This window comes from Bos indicus, chromosome 13 (genome assembly GCF_029378745.1).
Source record: "Bos indicus isolate NIAB-ARS_2022 breed Sahiwal x Tharparkar chromosome 13, NIAB-ARS_B.indTharparkar_mat_pri_1.0, whole genome shotgun sequence".
In the NCBI taxonomy this organism is placed as follows: domain Eukaryota; kingdom Metazoa; phylum Chordata; class Mammalia; order Artiodactyla; family Bovidae; genus Bos; species Bos indicus.
The window spans coordinates 12,215,309-12,242,012 of NC_091772.1; the positions used below are offsets into that span (position 1 = coordinate 12,215,309).

At 43.3% G+C, this 26,704-nt stretch overlaps 1 protein-coding gene and 1 long non-coding RNA gene across 16 annotated transcripts in view; one reads left to right on the forward strand and one right to left on the reverse strand.

Annotated features, from left to right (window-relative positions):
- PROSER2 (proline and serine rich 2) overlaps positions 1 to 14,648 on the reverse strand; it is a 40,865-nt gene extending 26,217 nt beyond the window's left edge. Inside the window, exon 1 of one of the 2 annotated variants that reach the window (XM_019972913.2) lies at positions 14,517 to 14,648. The gene's annotated coding sequence lies outside the window, so the exon portion shown is untranslated. Of the gene's footprint in view, positions 1 to 1,178; positions 7,903 to 14,516 lie in introns of those variants that run through there. The other variant, XM_070800725.1, reaches the window with a different exon arrangement.
- Positions 14,632 to 26,704, forward strand: part of LOC109567879 (uncharacterized) — a 39,047-nt gene continuing 26,974 nt past the window's right edge. Inside the window, exons 1-3 of one of the 14 annotated variants that reach the window (XR_011569985.1) lie at positions 15,152 to 15,284; positions 16,108 to 16,194; positions 19,068 to 25,955. This is a non-coding gene — a long non-coding RNA (uncharacterized lncRNA). Of the gene's footprint in view, positions 25,956 to 26,704 lie in introns of all 14 variants that reach the window. The other 13 variants (XR_011569988.1, XR_011569992.1, XR_011569986.1 and 10 more) reach the window with 13 other exon arrangements.

Sequence of the window (26,704 nt, forward strand, 5' to 3'; positions counted from 1 at the left end):
AGCTATGGAAATACATGACTTGTTTGAAAAGTGGTGAGTGGTTGAGGTGAAGCGCTGAACTGGGCTAAAGCACAATGCCAAATGGGCTGGAAAAGGGAGGAAGTGCAACTAGATGTACGAGGAGCAGACCTGAGCAAAGCAGGGCATGAATTTTGTTTTGTTTAATTAAAAAAATTAAAAAAAAATTTTGGGTGGTCTTCACTGGGGGGGCTCTTCATTGCGGTGCTCGGGCTTTTTGCCGTGCACACAGGCTTCTCCAGTTGTGGCACTCAGGCTTAGCTAGCACATGGCATGTGGGATGTTAGTTCTTTGACCAGGTTCCCTAGAGATTTGAGGAACAATGACTTTTCCTGGGAAACTCGGGAAACTCTGCAAGGCTCAGTGGCTCAGGAGGTGACACAGGACAGATGAGTTTGGATTTAGTGAGAGAAGCAAAGGAGACATCCACAGTCAAGAAACCTGGGGACAGTCTAGAAAGGAAACGCTGAAGACAGCCTGGCTTTACTTGGAGGGAGAAACCCTGAATTTAAACTTTTCTTGGATCACAACTTAGCTCGAAATTAGCCAGGCAAAGGCTGACCAGACCCAGTTTACTAAAGAATCTAAACTGGAACAAACAGATGAGTTCCCTTCCATTCAACTACTAGGCTTTGTCCCCTGGGGTGGGGGGAGGGGATCAACTTCTTCTGAGACTTAAGATTCCCTGCAGACAAGCTAAACGGAATCACAAGGGTGATTATTGTCTTTGCAGTTCCGAACATGAAGGGGAAAATGATCCTCCTTAACCAAGTGATGTGGAACTAATTTTGCTTAGCACAACTGTGTGACAACTCTAAAGTGAGAACCGCTCCGACTCGCTGCCAAGGCAAACTCTTCACAAAAGATCTGGGTTGGGTCTTGGGGCTCTGAACCCCTGGACTGTGATCCAGGCTTAGAGACCCCAACTCCTGTCCAGACCCCACTGTAAACTTCGGGCCGAGGTACAGTCGGCAGAAGCACAGCCTCCGCTGGGAAAAGGGGGAGAAATGAGCTCCTTAAAAACACCCCCACTTCCCAGGGCAGGCCGGATCCATGTGCAAACCCACATCCCACTCTTTCATCATCTCATTCTACACTCACAGGAACATTGGGAAGTTTTGTTCCCAAACCTAGAAAAACAATCTGAAGATAGAAATTACCTTGAAGACTATATCCTGAGAAATCCCAATATAATGATTTAACAGCCAAGCTGCTTCCAAAAAGATAAGTTCTTCTTGACCTTCAGGGACATTAAAAATGCAGGAGCTTCACAGTGGAAACTGTTTCTGAGTCACCGTAGATCATTACCAGGTATGGGCTTTTCCTCTGGTTAAGCAGTGGGTGCAAGTAAAGATAAGAGTCATATTACATGGAAGGTATACACTCTGAGATAATATAATCTGAATATACACAAGAGACATTGTTAGCCTTAGTGCTGGCAGGTTTTTTTTTAGTATTTTTATTTTGGCTGCCCCGAGTCTTAGTTGCAGCACGCGGCATCTTTAGTGGTGGCATGTGGGATCTAGTTCCCTGACCAGGGATCAAACCCGGACCCCCTGCATGGAGCACGGAGTCTTAGCTGCTGGACCAGGGTCATCCCAATGCTGGCACTTCTTAACAATCTTCACCTGTCCTAACACGCTCTGAGTTACTCAAATAAAGATGAGAGGAATCGTATTTTATGGTTTCTTATAGTTTCTGTTTCTGTGCTCATTCCTAGTTTTACGGCGGTGATGTGCAGTAACAAAAGTGAGTTTTATAATGAGAAACAACCTACAAGATGAAGCTGTGATTGATATCAAGACTCTTTTGTATTGTTTTATTAGCCCAGTCCGTAAATTAAAAGGAAACAGAGTCCTGATATTCTTTCTTTTCTACTATGCAACTTAGTTAGGGCTTCAATAGAATTCTTAGGCTATAAATAATCATCTCATTTCTCCCCCTAGTAATTTATAGACGAACTCCACAGAAACTATTATGCTCTGGTTATCACAACACATCTGATAGTGCAACACAGCTCCATCCTGTCTCCCATTTCACACATAAAGGACAGTTTCTGCACGCCCCCCCCAACCACCCCCCAAGGTACCAAAAATGCACATTTAGACACAAACATACAGAACTGACCTGGCAGGTTGGCCAAAGTACTTTTGGGGTCCTGAAATTCATTTTCCTCCAAGTTTTATGCTCTCAAAACTTTGTTAAAAATAAAACAAAGACTCAATGCAACATTCACCAGTGAGTTGCACGGACCTAATAAACCTTTCTGAAATCCTGGATTCCTTTTGGGACCACAGGCCTGTCAAAGTTGGCAGTTTTCGTTTTCCTAACCAATCCTGCCAAAGAGCTGACCTGCAAGACCCAGGGCTTTCAAGTATCTCTGGAATCGGCCTAACTTTATCTCTTCAAACCTGTTTTCCACGATACGAACCCTTTTACCCAGCCTGGTCTCCCTAACACTCTGAGCCACGTTTGGATTGCCTCCTGTCACTCTCCTCCCCATCTTCAGAGCCTGGCTCAGAAACGATGGCAAGCCTCGTCCACCCTTCCTTCCTTCTGGAAGTTGCTAGTCACCCCTCTCTTCACCTGCTCCTCCCGCCGACTGCTCATCTCCCACCACTTGTTAACCATGCAACGCCACCTTTGTCCCTTGGATACAACTCACACATCAGATGTCATTATGCATGTAATTCTTCTTCCTCAGTTAGACTACACTTGAGGGCAAAGCTCCCTCTCTCTCTTTTTATTTTTATTTTCCTCTCTCTCTTTTTAAACTATAGCCAGGGATTTTGGAAAAATTAGTCCCAAACTATTGACTTAGCATTCATTATATAAGCAAAATTTATATTTTATTTTACAATTTTTTATGGAAGTATAGTTGCTTTACAGTATTGTGTTAGCTTCAGGTGTACAGAATAGTGATTCAGTATTTTGTGCAAATTATATTCCATTATAGGTTATTAAGGGCTTCCTTGATAGCTCAGCTGGTAAAGAATCTGCCTGCAATGCGGGAGACCTGGGTTCAATCCCTGGGTTGGGAGGATCTCCTGGAGAAGGGAATGGCTACCCACTCCAGTATTCTGGCCTGGAGAATTCCATATAGGTTATTATAAAATAATGGCTATAATTCCCTGTGCTACACACTATATCCTATAATAGTTTGTGTCTATTAATCTCATACCCCTAATTTGTCCCTGCCCCCACCTTTGATAACCATAAGTTTGTTTTCTATGTCTGTGAGTCTGTTTCTGTATTTATATGCATTTGTATTATTTTTTAGATTCCATGTATAAGCAATATATAGTATTTGTCTTATTTCACTAGGCAAAACTCTCTATATCCATCTACATTGCTGCAAATGGCAGCATTTCATTCTTTTTTTGTGGCTGAGTAATATTATATTGTATATACATCACATCTTCTTAATGCACTCATTCCCTGATGAGTACCTGGGTTGCTTCCATGTCTTGGCTATTGTAAATAGTACTGATATGAACACAGAATTTATATTTTAAAACTCTAAAACCATTAGAGTATCCTTAAAATGGACCTTTGACCTAAAGGAAAAGTTAAACGTGTAAGAATCATTTCAGACACGTTAACCTCGTTGCGGTAATCACCCTTTATTCCTCTGTCATATTCAGAGACCAAAGCCTTGAAATTTAGGAGAAATTACTCCCAGTCAACCTAGAGATTTCAATCAAGGACAAATGTGAAGCAGGAGGGGAGAACTTTAAGCACGAATGATGATCTGATAGAAGCTTGGCAGCAATAACACCGGAAACGCTAAGCCAGTAATGCTTCCTGATATTAACACGTGACAAGTTACAGGATGCATGCACCCATGTGTACATCCACAGGTGTGACCAGGACCAACACGAAATCTCAAAATGGGCTGCCACAGAAACAGACAGCGGAAGCAAAATAAATATGTAGCAGCTATTCTTTCGGAGAAGGCAATGGCACCCCACTCCAGTACTCTTGCCTGGAAAATCCCATGGATGGAGGAGCCTGGTGGGCTGCAGTCCATGGGGTCGCTAAGAGTTGGACACAACTGAGCGACTTCACTTTCACTTTTCACTTTCATGCATTGGAGAAGGAAATGGCAACCCACTCCAGTGTTCTTGCCTGGAGAACCCCAGGGACGGGGGAGCCTGATGGGCTGCCGTCTATGGGGTCACACAGAGTTGGACACGACTGAAGCGACTTAGCAGCAGCAGCAGCTATTCTTTAGTGTGGGCTCTTTCTCCATGTCAAGAAAACAAAAGCCTTGAAAAGAAAAGAATGCCTCCAAAAATACTCACTATGCAAACTAGCAAACTAAGACTAGATCCTGCACAGAACATCAAAGGAAAATCTTTCTCAGGCAGAGACTGGTAGTTGCTGGGAGAGCTGCAGGCAGAGGCTTACTTCTGTCTGGAGTTTTAAATCGTTGACGTGGTCAGTGGTTTAGCATCCTTTTCCTACGGTTTTGCTTTTTCTCTGAGTTGGGTATTTTCCTTACTTCTGAAAATGTCCTCTGTAAGAACTTAGGACCTTAAACTCTTAACTAGCACTCAAGGGTATTAAAGACAATTAAGCACTTCAAAGCCTGGCAGTTTTACTTCTCCAGAAGAATCTCCATGCTTTCATTTAGAGTTTTTTTTTTTTTTTAATTAAAAAAAAAAAGCTCTTACTGAAAAATGTAGAAAAACAAGGTTGGTTTCAGATCATCTCAATTGTGAATAGTTTCAACTATTAGTAGGAGGCAGTAATTAATTTTCTTAAGGCCATACGCCACATGAAAGTAATTGATTCACCTACATGTAAGCAAACACTTTCACACCAGAGGCCTCACCCAGGTAGGCTGGTTAACCTGCCCCAAGGGGAGCAGTCTTTCCACCCCAGTGTACTACCACTGAACAGAGGAGGCAGAAATCAGATCTTCCCAACACAAATCTTCACCAGAAAACAAATTTAACCAGATTTGAGTTTCGTTACTAATAACAAAAAGTAATGACCTAGGAAGAAGCAAACATAAAAGAATCAACAGGAGGAAAATCTAGCTTCATCTGATGAAATGTCTGCAAAGGTAGACACTTCAATTTTTGATATTTTTTAGCCCATTTTTTAAAAATGGAAAGAATCCACCCGCAGTGCTGGAGACTTGGGTTCAATCCCTGGGTCGGGAAGATCCCCTGGAGAAGAGAATGGCAACCCACTCCAGTATTCTCACCTGGGAAATCCCATGGGCAGAGGAGCCTAGCAAGTTGAAAGTCCAAGAGGCCACAAAGAGTTGCACACGACTGAGCAACTAAACATATGCCTACTGCATTTCTGGATTGTTTGACAAATTAAAAAAAAAGATCGAAGGAAAAATCCCAGCTTAAGTTGTTCTATTTTGGTTAAACAAGCTTGTGTGCTTCCTCTTTATTCAGCAAATGTTACCAGAGCAGCCACTGTGTGCTACTCCACGGTGCTAAAACGTAGAACTTCTTACTTGGACATAATAAGTATGCCTTATTGCTTTATAATGCTTTTTCTTTCTCCTGAGAAGCTCAAAAAAATTCTTGGCTGAGTTTTTCATTCCTCCTCACAGCAAAAATAAAGCTGACCGAGAGCACGTTCATCCAGCTCTGGTATTTATAACACCTGGTGAGACCGGAAGCCAAGACCTGGTTTACATGTCTTATCTCAGGTTGAACAGATTTAAATCCAAACCGGAGGGGAGCAGAATTCCCGCAGGACCTCCTGCTGGGTCCATCCACTGTGTCCAGCTTTGAACCCTGTCTTCTCCAGCCTCTCTGCAAGCCCTGCGCCTGCGTCTCCAGAGGCTTCCTCCTGCCCGCACTCTTTCTGGACACCCCCTGCAATCCAGGAACAAAGCACTCAACTCCCTCCCTGTAAATCCAGGCCTGTGGGCACAGGCTCCTACCCCAGTTTTAACAGAGGGGAAAAGATAAGGGGCTTTCAGGACTTTTTCAAGAAATGGGGATAACCAATATGAAATAGGCTTCCCCGGTGGCTCAGCGGTAAAAAATCTGTCTGCAATACAGGAGTGTGTGAAAGTTGCTCAATTGTGTCTGACTCTTTGGGACCCCATGGACTATTCAGTCCATGGAATTCTTCAGGCCAGAATACTGGAGTGGGTAGCCTTTCTCTTCTCCAGGGGATCGTCCCAACCCAGAGATCAAACCCAGGTCTCCCACATTGCAGGCAGATTCTTTACCAGCTGAGCCACTAGGGAAGCCCAAGAATACTGGAGTGGGTACCCTATCCCTTCTCCAGCGGATCTTCCTGACCCAGGAATCGAACTGGGGTCTCCTGCATTGCAGGCAGATTCTTTAACAGCTGAGCTATCAGGGAAGCAAAGCAGGAGACCTGGGTTCAGTCCCTGGGTAGGGAAGATCCTCTGGAGACGGGAATGGCTACCCACTCCAGTATTCCTGTCTGGAGAATTCCATGGACAGAGAAGCCTGGCCAGCTACGGTCCATGGGATTGCAAAGAGTCTGACGTGATGTAGTGACTCAACAACAACAACAAATATAAAATAGATAATTGGCAAGGACCTGCTGTATAGCACAGGGAACTATACTCAATATTTTGTAGTAACATAAGGGACAAGAATCTGAAAAAGAATAGATATATGTGTATGTAGATATAACTGAATCACTTTCTTGTCCACCTGAAACTAACACAATATTGTAAATCAACTATTTGTGTGTGTGCTCAGGCATGTCCGGCTCTTTGTAACCACATGGACTGTAGCCCGCCCTCTGTCCATAGAACTCTCCAGGAAAGAATACTGGAGTGGGTTTCCATTTCCTTCTCCAGAGGATCTTCCCGAAGCAGAGATCAAACCCTTGTTTCCTTTGTCTCCTGCCTTGGCAGGCAGATTCTTTACCACCAGTGTCACCTGAATGCTTCAGTTAAAAAAAAAACAAACAAAAACGAAATAAAACAAAGAAATGTGTTCAACCAAATGTTTGTTGAAAAAACTGGAGGACTCTAATGAACAGTCAAGGTGATACTGATGTCAGCATTTCAAGGACTGCTTATCAAACTCTCTGGGAAAAAACTTGGCACCTTGAATGAATCAGCACTGGAATTCGATGATTACTCAAATTACTCAAAATTTGACAAAGGCCTCTTGGCTACTGAAGCTGTCAGGTTCCCCACCGCTTTGGAAAACAAGACTGACATGAGAATTAGTTAGGGAATACAGTCTTAAACACACTGTATTTTTATGTGAATTTTCAAGTTCTCGGACAACATTCTTCCAGAGCTTGAGAAGGGAAGGGTCAGATGTCTGGCCCACAGTTAGTGGATCAAATCACTGACGTAGGTCAGAAATAGCTGGGGCTTCCCTGTTGGCTCAGAGGTTAAGAATCCTTCTTGAAATGCAAGAGACATGAGTTCAATCTGTGGCCTGGGAGGATCCCTGGTGCAGCGGAGCAACTAACCCCGTGTGCTGCACCTACTGAAGCCTACGTGCCCTAGAGCCTGAGCTCCTCAACAGAAGTGGCCGCTGCAATGCGAAACCCGAGCGCTGCAATGAAGAGTAGCCCCCACTTTCCGCAACTAGAGAAAACCCTGGGCAGCAAGGAAGACCCGGCGGAGCCATAAATAAATAAATAAGAAAACAACACCATCAGTGAGAACAAAAATACAGCTGAATAGCCATGGTTAACCTAACGATTTTGGATCTGAATTGACAATTAGCACTGTAAAAAAAGGAAAGTGTTCTTGAGATGCAGTTCTCGTTGCAGTATGGCTTTAGCACCCGTTGATGTTAAAATATTTTTCCTTTTAATTAACTTCTTTTTAATTGGAGGATAATTGCTTTACAATATTGTGTTGGTTTCAGCCTTACATCAACATAAATCAGTCATAGGCATACACGTGTCCCCTCCCACTTGAACCTCTCCCCACCTCCTGGCCCATCCCACCCTTCCAGGTAGTCACGGAGCAAATTCTGCCCGGCTGTCTATTTTACATGTGGTAGTGTGTATGTTACAGTGCTACTCTCTCTCTTCGTCCTGCAAATTGTGTGGAAGGGATTTAAAACAGGTCTCTGGCTTATAAGGAAAATGAGCCCACAATTCCTGGCTCCTCAGAGTTCCGTGTGGGAGCCCTGGTGTAAAATGATCTTTTACATGCCTGGTTGGAACTATGAGTTGTTGGGTTTTTTTTTTTTTTTTTTTTTTAATAAATGTTTCTCCTCAGACAATACCTCTGAAATCACAACATTCATTCACAGTAAGAATGAACAGGGAGGGAAAAAAATACACAACAGATTCACGTTGCACACACTTTACAACCTGATTGATGAAGTGAAGCTCAGCAGGAGCTCAGTCAACAAATTCACTGGTTCTCGATGCGTGTGGGGGACAAATCACATGAGGAAACCGAGGTCAGAGACAGCTGGATTTAGGCTTCAGCTTTCCACTCTAGAGGAATGCCTTTTCAGACTTTTTCTGCACCAGAACTTCTGCTCAACATCAGACGTTTCCAGCACCATCCCCTTCTCTGTACCATCTTATCTCCTTCATCTTTCTAGCCTCCCTTCCTCAACCCTTGGCACCCCGCTCAACTTTAGGTTACTGCCTCAGTGTACGTACAAACCTCTCCTCCACTGCAGAACCCGGCCACTCATGACCCGTCCATGGTTTGTGCCCCCAAACTCAAGGCTGAACTCTTCAGCATGATGAGTAAAGCCATGGCTCACCGTTCGGACAACCCACTGTCCTGCCCTTGTTGGCCTGGCTCCAACATTACCTCCTGAAAGGTCAGGGTACCTCTGACCTCTGCTTCCAAAAGACGCATGGGCCTCTGAGATCGACTCCCACTTGACACCTGCATCACTCTCACTAGATCACAAGTTTCTCGAAGGCTGGGACCATATTCACTGACATCTATCTGCACTCCCAGGTATGCCCAGCACAGAAGGAACTTGAGAGTTCATGAAAGCGCTTCGAACCCTGGGGATCTTCACAGAAAACGTCAAATGTGCCATTGTGGAAAATAGCAACTGACCAAACTCACCTGTTGAGTATACAGGAACGGAGCCATCTTTTGTCTTTCCACACAAGACAATTCCTTGAAGTGAGCTATACAAAAAGAGCTATTTTACAGACACTCAGAGAATTAGGTTTGTAGGGGAGAGCTATGGTGAAGCCCGAGTGTATCATCTCCAGTTTCAAGGTCTGAGAGCACCAGAGAAGTCACTTAGTCCTTCCCCCCAGGCTCACAGACCAGGAAACTGGGGTCCACAGAGGTAAAGTGGGGAACCCGACGGTTACACAGCTATTTGGTGCTGAAACCTTTGGTGGAGAGAGTTAAGTACTGTTCTTTTTCCCGGTGCCAGGCACTATTAATTGATTAAAAAAAAAAATTACAGCAGAAACTAACGCAATGTTGTAGAGCAACTGTACTCCAATAAAAATTAATTGTAACAGTTTTTGGAACAAATGAGAAAAAGGAAGGAAAATAAAATATAATCTGCAAACATCTAAAACAGAAGCGTCTGAGGAGTGGCAGGTTTGTATCTCCAGGGACAGTTCAGTGACCAGAACATGGCAGATGCCCCAACAGCCTACAAATATTGCTGAATGAACAGACCAGGCCTTCAGATAACTAGAATAGGTAGAATGTTAAATATTTCAAAGCTAGACAACGAGGCTTCTGGGAGATGCAGCAGAAGCTGAAAAGAGAAAACGTAAAAAAAAAAAAAAAAAAAGAAGCCAAACAACAGAATGAGGGTTTGAGAAGGAACATACTATACAAACCAAGTCTTATAAAAGTAAGTACTCTTGGGACTTCCCTGGTGGTTCAGTGGTTAGGAATCTGCCTTCCGATTCTGGGAGCTTGTGCTGGATCCCTGGTCAGGGAACTAAGATCCCATATACCGCAGGGCAACTAAGGCCACGCACCACAACTAGAGAGCCCGTATGCTTCAACTAAGACTGACACAGCCAAATAAATACATAGATAAATAAATATATATTAAAAAAAAACCCTACTCTTATTCACTCGAAAGATGCTGGTGATAGAAAAGTTAATGCAAAGGAGAATCAAGTCCTTGAACAGAGTTTTCTCCAAAGAAAATCTCGAAGTGGTCACTAAGTCCATGAAAAGATGCTCATCATTATTAGTCATTAGTGAAATGCAAATCAACACCACAAAAAGACACCACTTCATGACCACTGGGGTGGCTGTAAAAACAAAAACACAGAAAACAACAAGTGTTGGTGAGCATGTGGAGAAACTGGAATCCTCAAACATTGCTAGCGGGAATGTTCAATGGTGCAGCTACCGTGGAAAACAGTTTGGAAGTTCCTTGTAACTTCACTACTCACAAACCAAAAGGTGGAAACTACCCAAATGTCCATACGCTGATAATGAATAAGTAAACTATGATATATCCATTCAGGGGAATATTACTCAGCCACAAAAAGGAATGAAGTAATGATTCATGCTACAAATGGATGAATCCTGAAAGCACTGTAAGTAAAAGAAGCCAGATATACATTGTATAAGTCAACTGGTATGAAATATTCCAAAAGGCAAATCCACAGAGGCAGAAACAGGTTAGTGGCTTCCAGGGGCTGGAACAGGGGAGGAAGTAGAGACTGACTGCTTAACGGGTATGGATTTTCCTTCTGCGGTGATGAAAAAGTTCTGGAACTGGATAGTGGTGATGGTTGCAAAACATTGTGGATGTACTCTAGTTTATTGAATGTCAAGTATACTGCAGTACAGAATCTGCCTGTCATTGCAGAAGACGCAAGAGACCCAGGTTCGATCCCTGGGTGGGGAAGATCCCCTGGAGTAGGAAATGGCAACCCACGCCAGTATTCTTGCCTGGAAAATTCCATGGACAGAGGAGCCTGGAGGGCTATAGTCCTCAGAGTCACAAAGAGTCGGACACAACTAAGCAACTTCACTTTCTTTCTTTCTATATTATATCAGACAAAATAGACTTTAGGGCAAAAATCCTCACTAATGATAAAAGTAACTATGTGATAATAAAAATTCAATTCCTATTAGACAGTGTATGTCTAACAATATAAATGTACAGATGCATAGTTAGAAATTAAAATAGAAAGTTGTATTTACATATAGTCTCAGAATATTTTTTAGCTCAAATATAAGGAGCTATCAACAAAGACCCCATTACAGTGGGATCTTTCAATACACCTCTCTCAACGATTGACATGTTAAGCACACACAAAGTTAGTGAGAAATGATGAAATTAATAAAGTTCATTTACTGGAGTAGGAAATGGCAACCTGCTCCAGTATTCTTGTTTGGAAAATTCCATGGCCAGAGAAGCCTGGCAGGCTCCAGTTCATGGGGTCACAGAGTCAGACGTGACTGAGCACAGCACACAGCACAGCATTCAGTCATTACAATTGTAGGTATTAACTAATATGAAGAGAGACATATACAAAGAAAAAAGCAACAACAAAAAAATAGGATTTCAATAAAGTTCATTGAACGGATATCTGTAGACCTCCACAGAACAAAATGAAAGAAAACATGTTTCTCAAACACATATAATGTGAATGTACTTAATGTCATTGATCTGTACACTCTAAAATGATAATTCACTGTTCTATGGTTTTCACTATCAAAGAGAGAGAGAGAACCAAGTCTTGAGTGGTAGGTATTTGGAAACATCCAGTCTGAAAATACAAGTTTGTATGGAACAATCACATCGCTATTCAGTAAGGCAGCATGTTCTGCCCTGCACATTTCTTTACCATAAACCTAGCACCTACTTCCTCAAAACACGATTCAAGATTAATGCTGCAGGTTTGGGAGGGGGCCAACAGCATTGCTGAGAAGTGAAGCTTCGGGGTGGTTCTCTACAGAGGCTGCTATGGGGACTGCACGGTCCTGACGCCCCTGTGCTAACGTGAACAGAAGCTGAACCCACTCAGATTCAAGAGAGGAAGGCTGCAGGGCCCCAGGGGTAGAGCTGCCCAGCCCGTCGTCCTGAGAACATGCAGGCAGCAGTGAAGCCACCAACACTGCACAGAGAGGGCAGTGGAAGCTGAAAGGAAAAGCCACCCTCTACCAGCGAAGGCGCAGGTTCTGGGATGCTCCTAGGATGTCCTGGTACCAGTGGCAGCCGATGCACTTGAACTTTTGTTCCAGAGGATGCCCTGTTCTCAGCTCTGCTCCACCAAGCCTTTCTCCTCTCTCCCCCAGGCTTCAAGGCTCAGCTCTATCTCTTGGAGTTATTTGAGATGATCTTGACAATCAGCAGAGGGTGCCAACCACAGGCTCCTAAGGTGTCTGAGAGCTTTGGAACCAGGGCCAGGTGTAGCTTCAGCTTCCAATGAAGGCTTTACTCGATCTGGTTTAATCAGTTCGGGTCGAGTGGCAGTTATCTAGGTGTGCTGGTGTGTCCCATGACTAGTTCAGCGCTCAGCACATTGGAAGTGGTCAGACAAGCTTGCAAATATTGCTGAATTAATTTATGATCACCCAGTGTGTTAGTCGCTCAGTCGTGACTCTGAGACTCTATGGACTGTAGCCTGCCAGGCTCCTCTGTCCATGGGATTTCCCAGGCAAGAATACTGGAGTGGGCAGCCGTTCGCTTCTCCAGGGTATCTTCCCAACCCAGGGATCAAACCCGGGTCTCCTGCATTGCAGGCACAGATTCTTTACCCTCTGAGCCACCAGGGAAGCCCCATGAATGCCCAGGGCCTGCACTAAAACAGGCAAATCCTGCCCACGGCCTCAAAGAGAGTCAACGTGGAGCCAAACGCCCTCATATTTTCTTAAAATCATCTTTCTCCTTTCCAGACTTCTCTAAATAATCTGATTTTGGCTTTCTGATTTCTACTAAAAGAGAAAATGGGTTACTTTTAAATTATCGGCATCCAATATCTTCAGTTCAGTTCAGTTCAGTTCGGTCGCTCAATCATGTCCGACTCTTTGCGACCCCATGAATCGCAGCAAGCCAGGCCTCCCTGTCCATCACCAACTCCCACATGTAAAAAAACCTCTGTAGTGCTGTTACCAAGGCATATACCCAGTCCCTTAAAAATGGCCATTACAGGTCTGAGCAAGAAAATACACAAGATTCCATACATATACTGTCAAGTTTGGCAAGAGAGATTTTTGACAACTTCCACCCTTCCCACCCAATCCCAAGTAAATAGGGCATTTGTTTGTATTTCCACATTGGTCTCATAAACCAAAATACCTCCTCCACCTAGAAAAACAATCTAACATTCAGACACTGAGCTTTGAGGGCAGACTTTTTTCAGTGCATGCTAGAGCAGTAAGAATGTAGTGCTTAAAGAAAAGCATCTTTAATAAACTTAGGTTCTTCTGTGACCTTACATTTGTATCTGATTTGGTGTTTCTATAACTTCCAGAAATACAGATTAAAAAAAAAAAGTAGTTCTCAATGAAAATTAGAGCCAGAGGAACCTTCTTCCTACAGTCTCCAGCAACAGACCTGAATGTTCTACTGTATTTAGCAGGGGGAAAGGCACAAAATCATTTTCCTTTCCTGTGAGTGTTCGTTTTGCACCAAGTGGGTCCTGGCAAAGAGTTAAATGTTTTCTGAGGTTAGTTCCTGCGGTTTAAAAAAAAAAAAAAGGCTAGATGCTTAAATTTAGACTCCGTAAAACAATACTGGGAAACTTTCAAAGCCTTGGAGAAATACTGGAGTTTGTTTTATTGCCTTTTGTTAAATTGCACCACATCAGCCACAAAGTCTTCTCTTTTTTAATCCCTCGCGCCCCAGCTCAGGGACAGTTCCTACACGTTTCCCGCGTGACTCAGTTACCTGTTGAGGGTCAGGGGCTGGGGAGCGGGGGTGGGGACGGAAATCCACTGGTCACTTTGCACAGGACCCAAGTTTAACAGGTGGCTTCGGCCACCTCCTGCCTATATGAGACTCTCGCCCTCCTGCCTGCGGCGGAAGGGACACAGTGCCCGGGAGTTGCACAGCCGCTGCGGCTCCTCCGAGGAGGGCAGTGGGGCCAGGGCAGGAGTGTTGGGACAACCCCGGACCGCTCTGCGAGCAAAGCAAGAAACGTGCCATTGACCACCGTGCAACCCCCGGCAGGATAGCCTCGGAGTCAGAAAACCACGCGTCCTCCCCACCGACCCCGAGCCGGGCGCACGCCTACTCCCAGGATCCCGAGGGAGGTCCCGAATTTCCTGGGTGAGAGGCCACTGGGCCGACGACAGCCCCTCGGATGGCGCCAGAGTCTTTCCAAACTTCCAAGGGACGAGATGCGAAAGAACCGAAGAACGCGCTTTAAAAGAGATCCCTACCAGGACCGCACCGGCAGCGACCCGCGGGAAGAGCAAGCCGCTGGCTCACTAGGAAAGGGGGTCGCCCTTCCCCTTGGGGCCCCACCCGAACCCCAACTTCCAGCGATCGGCTCCAAACGCCGCCGGGTTCACCGTCGTGCGGGGCGAAGGGATCCGCTGCCAGGGCGCCCTCCCGCTCTCCCACCCTGTCCCGGATAAAGAAGTCCGCACTCACCTGGCAGGAGCGCCCTCCCCGGGGACCGCAGGAGCCCACCCTGACGGCGGACCGGGAGCCGAGCGCCCGCGCCACCCGCTCGCCCGTCTGCTCGCGCGCACCTCGCGGACCATCCCCGGCCGCCCCGCCGCGCGCGCGCTCTTGCGCGCCCTCTGCCGCGCGCTCCCGGCAGGGCGCTCGCTTCCGCGCACACCCGGCTGCGCGCTCTGCGCCGCGCCGCCACGCGTGCTCGTACGCGCTCCCACCGGGGTCTTGGCTGTCCCGCTCTCCAAACTCACAGGGCGCGTGCCCGGGACATTTAAAGGGACCAGTCCCCGCGCCGGTGCTGCCAGGCTGCCGCCTCCCTCAGAGGTCGTTGGTGTCGGTGCCAGGTTTGAATTGGTCCGATCTGAGTGAACCCCTAGCCCCATCTCTGAATTACACAGGGAAACATAGGGATTTGCATTTGAAAGTCTGAATGAAACGGACCATTTTTTTCCTCCTCCTATAGTCAGCTTTAAGAGGTTATTTTATATTTAGCGATAGTAACTATCACGAATCAAATTCTTATTAGCCTCCAACAAGGCTTTTAATAGACACACATAATTTCATTAAATCCTTAGAACAGCTGCCTGATTTCTCATCCCCATTTTACAGAGGAGGAAAACGGAGGTTCAGAGAGGCGAAGAAACGCGTCCAAGAGGTTTTGACCCTATTGCGCGGTCCCGTTTCTCCTTAATCACCGTGGAAATGTCCACTGAGGTTATTAGCTGGTTGTGGAAAGCTTTTGTAAGTTGGTGGAAGTGAAATTAATGTTGGTGGAAGTTAATGGGGTGGGACAACTCTGTAAGAAGGGAGAAAGCAAGAGTTGTGGGGTTTTATTAATTGCAGGGTTTGATATATACTCAAATGGCAGATATGATAAAAACTCGTATTGCAGAGTACTTTGTACTTATCCCCATTTTACAGAAAGCTAAGGAAGGAAGTGGTTGATGGCAAAGGATGACTGAGTCGCTGGCGACACTTAGGGCTGAGCCTTAATTCCTTAGTCCTGATATCATTTCTTTGCCCTTCCCAGAAGGAGGCATCTGATTAAAGGGAAGAAAACTTTTTCACTAATAACACATTGGCCTCATCTAACTCCCTGCGTCTTTAATTAATGTTTACAAACACTTTAATCTACACCACTTACTACTTAATTAGGCAAGTATTATTACCCCCTCTTTCTGAACCAAATCCAGAAGAGACTTAAATCCTTAATCCTCCTTAAATAATGCACCTAAGCTTTCTGTCCATGTTCTTTTTATGTCCTCTTTTGTACCATTTGTTAAACATTAATGTATTTATCATGAATTGGCTTAGTAAAAAAAAAAAAATTAAATAGCCACGGGTGGGAGGTAATATAGGCAACCTCTATCTTTCATAAATTCAGATTTTAAAAAGACATTATGATTAGTGCTTCCCAGAATTTTTCTTTTCCTCTTTACTGGTTGTTGTTTTTCTTAGCTTGGTTAAACTTTTATGATGCATATGCATATGCTTAACTTAGTTATTATAAAGTACACATTATGTTGTGCATACAAATTAAATTTTACATGGTATCTTCTTCCAGGTGAAGAGGAAATATAAGGAGGAAGAAATTGAAGGATGATGGGATTAGGAAGGAAGAAAGGAAAAAGAAAAAGGCAAACAAAAAAAGGTGGGAAGGGAACAAGAAATGAAAATGGGAGAAATGAAAAGGGAGAAATGAGACTGAGGTTACAACCAAGGCAGTAGGGGATGAAGCCAGCCCTGCTAACTGGGACCCGAGCCTTGTGGGAATTTCAAGCTGGCTGCCCTTCTTTGGGGCTGGTGCAGAACTGGCCAGGGCCCAGCGTGAGTACCTGAGTCCTCTGTACTCCTGTCCACATACCTCTGGGCCAACTGAACATACCCAAAGGCGTTAGATGGTGAGAAAGGATGCAAAGTGAAGTAAAAAGCAAAAAATAGGTTAGGGGGGGAATTTAAAGATTGCTCTTCTTAAAAGTACTTTTTTTTTTTTTTTTTTTTGTATTTAAAAGTACTTGGGTAACATCAATGGAGAAAAGAGCAAAGAAACATCTGGAGGGTTGTGGACCTGCAATTTTTACTACTTTAAAGTCCATGATACTGACAAAACTTTGCTTTCTGTTCACTTGACTTTTTACTGAATTCTTTTGAGGCTGGTCTTTGCTAAGAAAATACCAGTGATACACGGCCCCAAATATTAGACGATTATTCTTATTACCTTTGTGTAAGTTAAAAACTTTTAAGTAAACTTTTAAAATGTAAGCTAATGATTTTTCTTGTATTAAAATAAGAACTGTGTAAATTGGCTTGAGAAACTGCAATATCTGTAATGACCACTAGAGGGAGGTAGACCGGAAATGGGAAAGAACAGAAAATAAATTTCAAGAGTTTTCTTTACTAAAAAATTATAGTATTTTAGAGCTAAAAGGGGAGATATCAAAAGACATGATTCTCCCTCTCTCTCTCTCCTTTTTTTCTTTTTTTGGCCGCACCGTGCGGCTTGCAAGGATCATATTTCTCCTACCAGGATTGAACTCGGGCCTGGCAGTGGGAACACCAAATCCTAACAACTGGACCACCAGGGAATTCTTCAAAAGACATATGTTTGATTTATGCCTCTTCCATTTAGAATATGTGTAAACTTGAACTATATATTCCTTTTGAGGCTCAGTTTCTTACTTATATGATGAAGCTATTAAACCTACTTTAGGAGGCTAAAACAAAATTATTTTAAAGTTTACTTTAACAAGTAGCAGATTAAAAATGTTAAGAAAATAATGAAAGTGAAGAAAAATACAGGAAATTTCCCCATTTGTTAGTTAAACATAGTATAAATAATAAAGTGAATGTTAGCATATAGAAATAGAATGTTAATATATATTGAACGATATAGATAATAAAATGGAGTAGATAACCCAGAAAAAGACACTGGGTCAAGATAGTAAAAAAGTCAATATAGTGTAGATTTTAATATGTGATGGAGTCATCTAAAATAAATAAAAAAGGGACAGATTCTCAATAAATGGACTTAAGAAAACTAGTAATTTGAAAAAAAATCAAGTTGAGCTCATACCTTTCATTATGTGTTAAAAGAAATTTAAGCTACATTAAAGAACTTTAAAACTAGGAAATTTAGGCAAATATTTACGTAACCTCAAGATGAGGGAATAAAAGAAATGAAAAAATCATAAAGGAAATGACCAGTAGACTATATTACATGAGAGTTTTAAAATTCTGATAACTAACTAAAAATATTGTAAGCAAAATTTGAAAAGAAAATAAACTTACAAAACTATAGAAAACAAATCTGGCAATTCATTTCATCCTCAATACAAGAGCACACACACATTGATAAGAAAACTCTAATAACTAAATGGAAAAATTGTCTTAAAGAGGAAATAAAAATGATTAGTGTGTATGTCATTATATATTTTTAATTTTCAAATTTATTTATTTATTTATTTTGGCCACACCATGAGGCTTGTGGGATCTTAGTTCACCAAACAGGGATCACAGTTGTGCCCTCAGCAATAAGGGCATGGAGTCTTAGACACTAGATCACCAGGGAATTCCCATGTAATTATATTTTAAAGTGCTTGGATTATCCAGTAATTTAAAAATAAAATAGTAAGCAATATTCACATCTATTATATTAGAAAAAAATTTAAGTCTAATATTTAGTACTGGCAGGAATGCAATGAAATGGAGAGTTTTATATACTATTGGTTGGACATAAGTTGATATAACTTTATTGGAAAAATATTTGTATACTCTGGCCTTATAATTCCATATCTAGGGATTCTATAGAAATAATCAGAGATGAGTGCAAAAATTTGTGCACTGTCTCCTTTTTCATAATGTCAAAAAATTATAAATAACCATAAAAGTCAAAAATTAGGGGAAAGTCTCAGTCGTGTCTGACTCTTTGCGAGTATGCACACATGCTCCTTAAGTAAACTATTAAACTATGCAGCTCTTAAAAATGAAGTATTTTTCATGAACACAAGAAAATACCTAAAGGGGAAAAAAGAACTTTACAAAGTTGTGTGTAAATTACTGTTTCAGCTATGGAAAGTGCATGTATATATTAAAAAACTGAGTGAATATATCAAAAGGATGACGTTCTTTCTGGCGGTATTCATGTCATTCTTATTTTTAGTATTGTATATGTCCCAAATTTTCTGTTCTGGTTCTACATGACTTTTATAAATCAATATAGGCATACACATCTTTTTGAGACAATAAATGCCAATGTGCATAGCACAGAGCCTGGCTTATATCAAACATTCAGTAAATATTTGGTAGATGATAGAAGGAAGGAATAGAAGGAGATTGATGTACTTCAAGGATGACTTGCTAGTGAAATTTCTTGATTTATAAAAAGAAACTATTCTACCAACAAGGAAATTACAACCTGGAGGGCTTTTGGTGATGATTTCAAGAAAAACTTTAAAAGATGATAATAAAGTGGTCCCATACTTCCTGAAAGCAAATAGATCATGTACTACCTTGTTCGTTTTCCAGGTCAGTATTCTGAAGGAGAAATGCATGTGGAAGAAACAAATATGGAAGAAAATGGTAAATAAATTACATCTAAATTCAAAAAAAGTCTGATAGAGAAGCAAGGTTCTAAAAAGATTCATGGTGAAGAAGTACCGTTCATTCGAGCTTCAGGACCCGCCAAGTGACCGAGGTCCAAACAGGAAGAGAGGATGTATGGAGCCCATTCATTCTTCATCCAAAAATACTTTGTGGTTTCGTATGTGCCAAGTGTTATGAAGGAGGTGCAACAGTGAGCAGTATGGATGAGTTCCCTGTCCAAGGAAAATTTATGATCCAGGAGGGTTTGGGGGATACAGACGAGACTCCAATGATAAACTAGTTGGTCACCATCTGTCTATTAATCCCCAAATAGAGTAGGAGTGATTCTGTAAATAAAACAACGGTAAGGTGAATGGCATCCTCCCCCCTAGATAAGCCTGAGGAATCATGGTTGGTCTAAATTTGGCCAAACAACTTTGTTTGCTTCTCCTGTTATCTGGCTAGCTTTCGGTTTGCAGATGGAGTATGCAAAGCCAACAGGGTTTTGGAAATGACTCCAGGAACCCATGGGTGGCTGGGGAGGTGGGGGATAGGAGAGCATTATAGAAGTTTCCTATGCAGTGTCTTTTAATCCTCTCCATCTCCCCTCAAACTTCACTAACGCCTCCACTCCTCAGGAATGCTTTTGGAGTGAGCCTTATTCTCAGGAGATTTGAATGTGGCTGAAACTGGCCTTGGGTGGGTCTCTGAGCCAGGACCCAGTGAGACCCAGTCCTGTTTGTGTCAGGGACATTTGGAAGGAGAGATGAGTACCGTGCATTGGAATACTTAACATTTGTAGCTTGTGTTACCTTCTGCTAAGTTGAATTCTCCTAAAACAATTTCAGTGTAAGGATTTCATTGCACCCAGTTCCTAGGTTTGAGGGCTGACATGTTTTTATACAATTCCACTGTGACCAAGCCATAACTTCTTCTTTGAAGTGACCCTTAACTTAAGGATGTTGATTCTCTGATTTCAAGGGAGCAAGATGCGCCTAGTGTTACAGTCAGAGAATGAGAGGAATCACCAAGGAGGGTCGTTGACCCCTTAGTCGGACAGTGGAGTCCAGGTCTGTCCCCAGCTTTACAGACTCAGTAACTCGATTCCTTCAGGATCATCTGGATGTGACCAGGCGCTCAGACACTGGGTCTCAATTGTATTCCCAAGTGGCAATATTGGTGGAGGAAAGGATGATAAAATCAAACTGGCAATTCTTTGATAAGCTTAAAAATACTTTACTTCAATTTCTAGATTGTTAAATAGGATTTAAAGTATTCTCTACAGAGAGTCACAATAGGAAAAGATGTTCCCATTCACTGTGTGATAAAAGGTGAGATTTTCCCCCCTGTTGTCCTAAAATTGCCCTGAGAGTCAAAATACTTATTATCTCTTACACTCCCAGTTGAAGAAGTCACTAGGAACTAAGCCCCTCCTCAGGACTTACTGACAGTTGACGCTTCTGAACCGGCCCTTCTGACACCCACACCCTCAACCCCATTTCCAATCCAAGAGGCGTGCGGGTCCTAAGCTTTGTGGAGGTGCAGTTAGTATTCACAGTGGGAAGCTGGTCCCTGTCCCCCGTAGGGGACTGGAGGCGGGGGTGGAATATATTCCCTTTCTGTCCTCCCCAGACCATCTCCTTTCTAATCCTCTCCAAGTCAACTGATGAGGGAATTTACATCCACAGAATCCCTTTTGCCATAAAATGTGGCATAATCACAGAGGTGACACCCCAGCATATCTACAGACTCTACTCATGCTTCAAGAGGCTGGAATCTTGGGGGCCAGTTTAGAATTCTGCCTGCACAGAGGATGAGGGATGAGGTGCCTTTGATCCCCAAAGCCAAGTCTGGGGGGAGTCTTAAGACAATCACTTGTAAAGACTGGAGTACAGCAAAACAGGGAAACTGGGCTCTTGCTAGGGTGACCCTGCAGCTGTCCGCAGGTCACAAGACGCTTAGCAGGGTAAGAAGGTCTCAGCAAACATCCTAGGAGCCCAGGATCAAGGCACAGTGCGTCCTCTCCTCTAAAGTATGGGAGCAACCTTGAGAGGCTTGTTACCTGCCCGGGTGGGGATTTCAGGGTGGTCCCTTCCATCGAGGTTGAAGGGCTGCAAGAACAGTAGGCCGGAGGGAAGATGGGGAGCTCTAACCACCCCACTCTTCAAATCCGTCCAGGTGTATGAAGGGGACCCCTCAGTTCCTGGGGCTCCATAAGAGAGAATGCATGTTACCCAAGAGACAGAACCAGCAAGCTGCTGGTGGGGGAAGGGGGCAATGGGCCAGCAATTGAATTTCAGATGGAATGCCTAGGACTGAATCTTTTAAAAAATATTTTTAAACATTGTGGTAAAACATACATAAAATTTACTGTTTTGACCATTGTAAGTGTACAGTTCAGTGCCATTAAGTACACACACAATGCTGTGCAACCATCACTGTTATCCGTCCGCAGGACTTTTCCATCATCCCAGACGGAACCTCTGTCCCCATTAATCTTTCACTCTCATTCCCCAGCCCGCACCCCAGGCACCCGACACTCTGCTTGCTGCCTCTATGATTTTGATGACTCTAGGGACCTCACATAAATGAAATCACACAGTACCTGTCTTTTCGTGTCTGGCTTCTCTCACTTAGCACATTTTCAAGTTCATCCATGTCATAGCATGAATTAGAATTTCCTTCCTCTTTAGTTCAGTAATAATCCATTGTATGTATGTGTCTGACTCTTTTCGACGCTATGGGCTGAAGCCCGCCAGGCTCCTCTGTCCGTGGAATTTCCCAGGCAAGATTGCTTGGTGCCATTTCCTTCTCCAGGGCATCTTCCTGACTCAGGGATCAAACCTGAGTCTCCAGCATTGGCAGGAGAATACTTTACCACTGTTGACACCTGAGAAGCCCTACATTAAGTATAGACTACACTTTTTTTTAATCCATCCTTCTGTGGGACATTCTTCTAGGGACTTCCCTAGTGACTCAGATGGTAAAGAATCCGTCTGCAATGCGGGAGACCTGGGTTTGATCCTTGGGTCAGGAAGATCCCCTGGAGAAGGGAATGGCAACCCACTCTAGTATTCTTGCCTAGAAAATCCCATGCATAGAGGAGCCTGGCAGGCCACAGTCCCTGGGGCCGCAAAGAGTCGGACACGACTGAAGGCTTTCACTTCACTTCCGTGGATGGACGCTTAGATTGTTTTCACATTTTGGCTATTGTGAATAATGCTGCAGTGAACTTGGGTGCACAAAACTCTCCCACTTTCAATGGTTCGGGGTGTACACCCAGGAGTGGAATTTCTGAATGGCATGGTGTGTGCATGTTTACTTTTTCCAGGATCCACTACACTGTCTTGCACAGTGTCTGCACCACTGTAGAGTCTGACCAGCGTTGCCTGTCTGAGAGTTCCAGTTTCTCCACATCTTCATCAACACCTGCTATTTTCTTTGTTGTCCCCATTGTTTAATAATTAGAATTGAATCTTAAATACAAAAATGAGACTGGTCTAATAATCAAAAACATTAGGCAACTTTTAAAACCTGGCCAATCTGATCACTGATGTCCTGCTACTCTGGGAAATGGGAACTCAGCGGAGAGCAGCCGGGGGCGGATGCTGACAGCAGTGGAACCATTCCATGCTCACACCCTAACACGGTGAGAATCTTCTGTAAACCAGTTACAGGCATACAGTTCTTTTTCTTAAAATGCTTACTAGCTTTGACAATGATTCATGTAAGAATGCAGCAGCCCACACATATTTACTGCCTTTTCCATTTCACCTCCATTTGCTTCCAAAACCCTGGCTGTCCAGATTCTGTTGCCATGACTGTTTGGAACCTGTCTTTTCTGAGTTTTTATCCCAGCTTACAGGCATCTAGCAGCTTGGACCATCCATTAAATAGAAGTATTTTTTCCCAGAGTTGAGTCTGTAGCAGAGTTCACTCTGTCCTCCTTGGGCAAAGACATTCATCACCCTGGCCTTAAATATGATTTCTGAGACCATGACCTGAACAATCTCTACCTCTGGGCATTATCCACTTTGTTGAACAAGCTGGTACCTCCTCTGTGTAGTCAGGAGTCATGTTTTGAGTTGTCTGTCGGGCATCTCATTAAACTCAAATTCATTCATTCATCTGTTATCCCTACTAGGTTGTGAAAGGTGAGGCTCTCTCCTTAGCATGCTTGAGTTGGGAGAAGTATAGAACAACAGCAACAAAAAAGTTAAATCATTCTGCATGATACAGAAACAGGAGTAATTCACTGGTATCTCACGAAGGGAGTAGAGGTCTTGAAGAAAGAAATGGAAGAATCTAGAGGAATAGGGTTGGGGAGGGCTAGCTAGAAACATGGGAGAAAACCAGGGAGATGTGGAGAGATGCGTATGTAGACATTCTCTATGTGGGAGGTGATGGAACTCAGGGCAGCGACATCCAACATTGAATTTGAAGTGTTTGCACATCGTGTGGTAATTCTCTCTGCTGCTCCCAAGCTGTGTAACACTGGCAGTGCTTTAGGGGAACAGAAGGGGTCACAGTCCATGATTTCAGGACAGCAAGGATGGCTAAAGCGGGGCTGGGAGTAGTGGTGTCAGAGGACAGCAGGGAAATTGGTGATGGTGTGCGGGAGAAGGAAAACCCCTGTGCTCTCAGGTATTTTAGAGAAAAAGACAAGAAGGTTCTAGATTCAGCTGTTGTGACTGCATTTCATTTTGATATTAAGTGAAACAGTGACCTCAGGAAGTTGGAGGCCAGGGAGATGCTTAGATTATAGAATCTCCATGAACAAGAATTGACCTGGGGCACGAAGTGTCTGTTCTTCATACAAGCTAGCATCCTCATAGGACCAGCAACGTGTGTTTATCATGCCAAATGTTTGGCCCTTGTCTTTTGAGCTCATCATCTCTCAGATCCTGACCTTCTTTCTTAAGCACTTTAAAAGACCTGGAGGGAATTCTTTGGTGGTTCAGTGGTTAGAACTCTGAGTTTCAACTACCAGGGGACCCAGGGAGCTAAGATCCTGCAAGCCGTGTGGCAAGACCCCCAAAAAAAAAAATGGTCTGGAGCCTCTCTTGCTCACATTTCAGGAGTGTAAATAATAATAACCCTTACATCCTTATACCATTTCATGGTTAACAAAACTCATTCACTCACATTTAATCTTTTTTAGAAAATGTGGTTATTCCCATTCTGAGGAAACTGAGGCTCAGAAGTGCTCGGTGACTTGTTCGATCTCATTCGAGTAGTAAGTGCCTAAGTGGCCATTCTAACCCACTGCTCTCTGCTTTTCACTAGAGCTGCTGTTCCTGGGTCTGTGTTGACTGGGTACAGCAGTACTTTTTCCATGTATTTTCTCCCTGTAAAGCCAATTAAGGGATTTGTGCTCATACTGTTGACTATTTTCAAGGTTATTAAATTACTGTTGGGGGGAAATATAAACTTTTTAAATAAGAGTTTCAGGAATAGTCATAGACATTAGAAATGTGGAAATCTCATCAGAAATATAGAAATCTCATCTTATTAAATATTCATCTGAGTGGAATCAGCTGAGGAAATACTATGGGAAGGCTATGGGGATGGCAAAAAATAGAAATTGTGTTTCAGCTAAAGGTTGAGAACTACATAAAAATACATTATTTCGATGGAATGCACCAAAACATTTTCCCAAAGCATTCCACAATTACTGAATGCCAAGTACAAAGTACTACTCTAGACCTGTGAAAAGAGTCTGTGCTTTCATAAATCAAAGAAATCAAAGAAATTCCACGAGTAAGGACAATGCACTTAAAGCAGCATCTCCGCCAACACAAAGTCTTCATTCAGGCAAAACCACAGAAGCTACAGGGAGGTAAGGCTACAGGTCATGTGCCCAGACTTCATTGTTTTGGCCATCATCACATCTTCCTTTGGTTTTATTTGGAATCCCTTAGCCAGGCTGACAGGGGTCACAGAGATAGACTCAAGACCCTGTAGGTGAGGGGCACAGCTGGTCAGAGAGAAGATGCAGTCTCCTTCCTACTGACCACCCACCCCAACCTGGGCAGGACAGATGGTCCACCCTGCAACACCTGTATTACGGTAGGAGAATAATTACTCCCAACAGGGAATCTAGACATCCCCATTTTCCAACAGCTGTTTGAGAGTAACAGGGGTAATTGATAACACAAACATCTCTGTGATAGGTTTTGAGTTTTGTCTTCCATCAGCTCATTTCCCACATTTACTAAAATACAGAAAAATTAACTTATTTAATTTTCATTGGCTTTCCCTTCCCTTCATCTTCTGGGATGATATGCTGATGAACTCTGAAGAGGAACAGGCCTGCCTAGATTCATAAATTGAATTGTTGAAGCAATTGAGGTCTGACTCTAGAGCCAAACGCAATATACTGGTAAGGTCGTCTGATTTGATCAGCAGAGAGCATGACAGATAACAAGCCACTTTGACTCATATTGTATTAAAGTGTCCTGTTAAGAAATTCCAAATGTCTGAGACATTCGAAGAGGGCCACATAATTTTTCCTTTCATAAGTGCATTTTACTAAAAGATGTACTTAAATTGTAAGTTCCTCTGGTGCATTAAGAATATTCAAGTTACATATAAGACTACTTCTGCAGCTTAAGCTACATCTACAGCTCTGGTCCTATAGCAGTTTTTATACCTCAATCTCGAAATATTTTTCAGATACCAATTCATTAACTAGATGACATTTTATATTCCATTTTCAGAAGAAGAAACTGAGGCTTCCAGAAAACCTGCAGAAGGATGTGGTTCCTGCTCCCCCATCTGTAGCTTTCTTCAATAAAAGACCTTTGCAAATTCAAGGACACTGCCCAACAGGTAGAGTGATTATAAAAGCAGGGTGTTTTTACAATAGGGGTAGCTTAGTGATAAAGAATCTGCCTACAGTGCAGGAGACACAGGTTCCATCCCTGAGTTGGGAAGATCCCCTGGAGGAGGAAACTGCAACCCACTCCAGCATTTTTGCCTGGAAAATCCCCATGGACAGAGGAGCCTGGTGGGCTACAGTTCATGGGGTCACAAAGAGTCAGACATGACTAAGCGACTATAAAACAAATTATTACAATAAGACAGTAGTAGAAAAACACACTATGATTTTTGGCAAAATAGCTTTCAGACAGTTGAAGAAAGCCATAAGCATTGGAATAGAGGAATCAAAGGCTATTTAAATGTATTTTAAAAAATAAAGCATTTGTTCTCTGGCCCAGTGAAGGGTGGGAGTGGCATTGCCTGGACATCTTTAAATAAGTAAAAAAGTATCTAGTAACTAGAACTGCAGGATCCGTGCATGCCAAGGCTGTGTGTCATTTCAGTGCCAGCCTGTGGGCCGACCACCCCCTGGGGTCTGATCACTATCTCCTGGGCACGGTTTGCTATCTGAAGGCCTTCCATTTCACCAGGGCTTGCCTCCAGGAGCAGCGTACGCTGTCCTTTGGGGACAGAGCCTTCTTGGCAGCCATTTCAAGATTGTGAAGTGATGACCCAGTTTCCCTTAAGAAACAAACTGCGAGGAGACCATGGATGAGGGATGGAAGCGGAAGGCCTGGGGCTCATCAAATCCCCCCAGA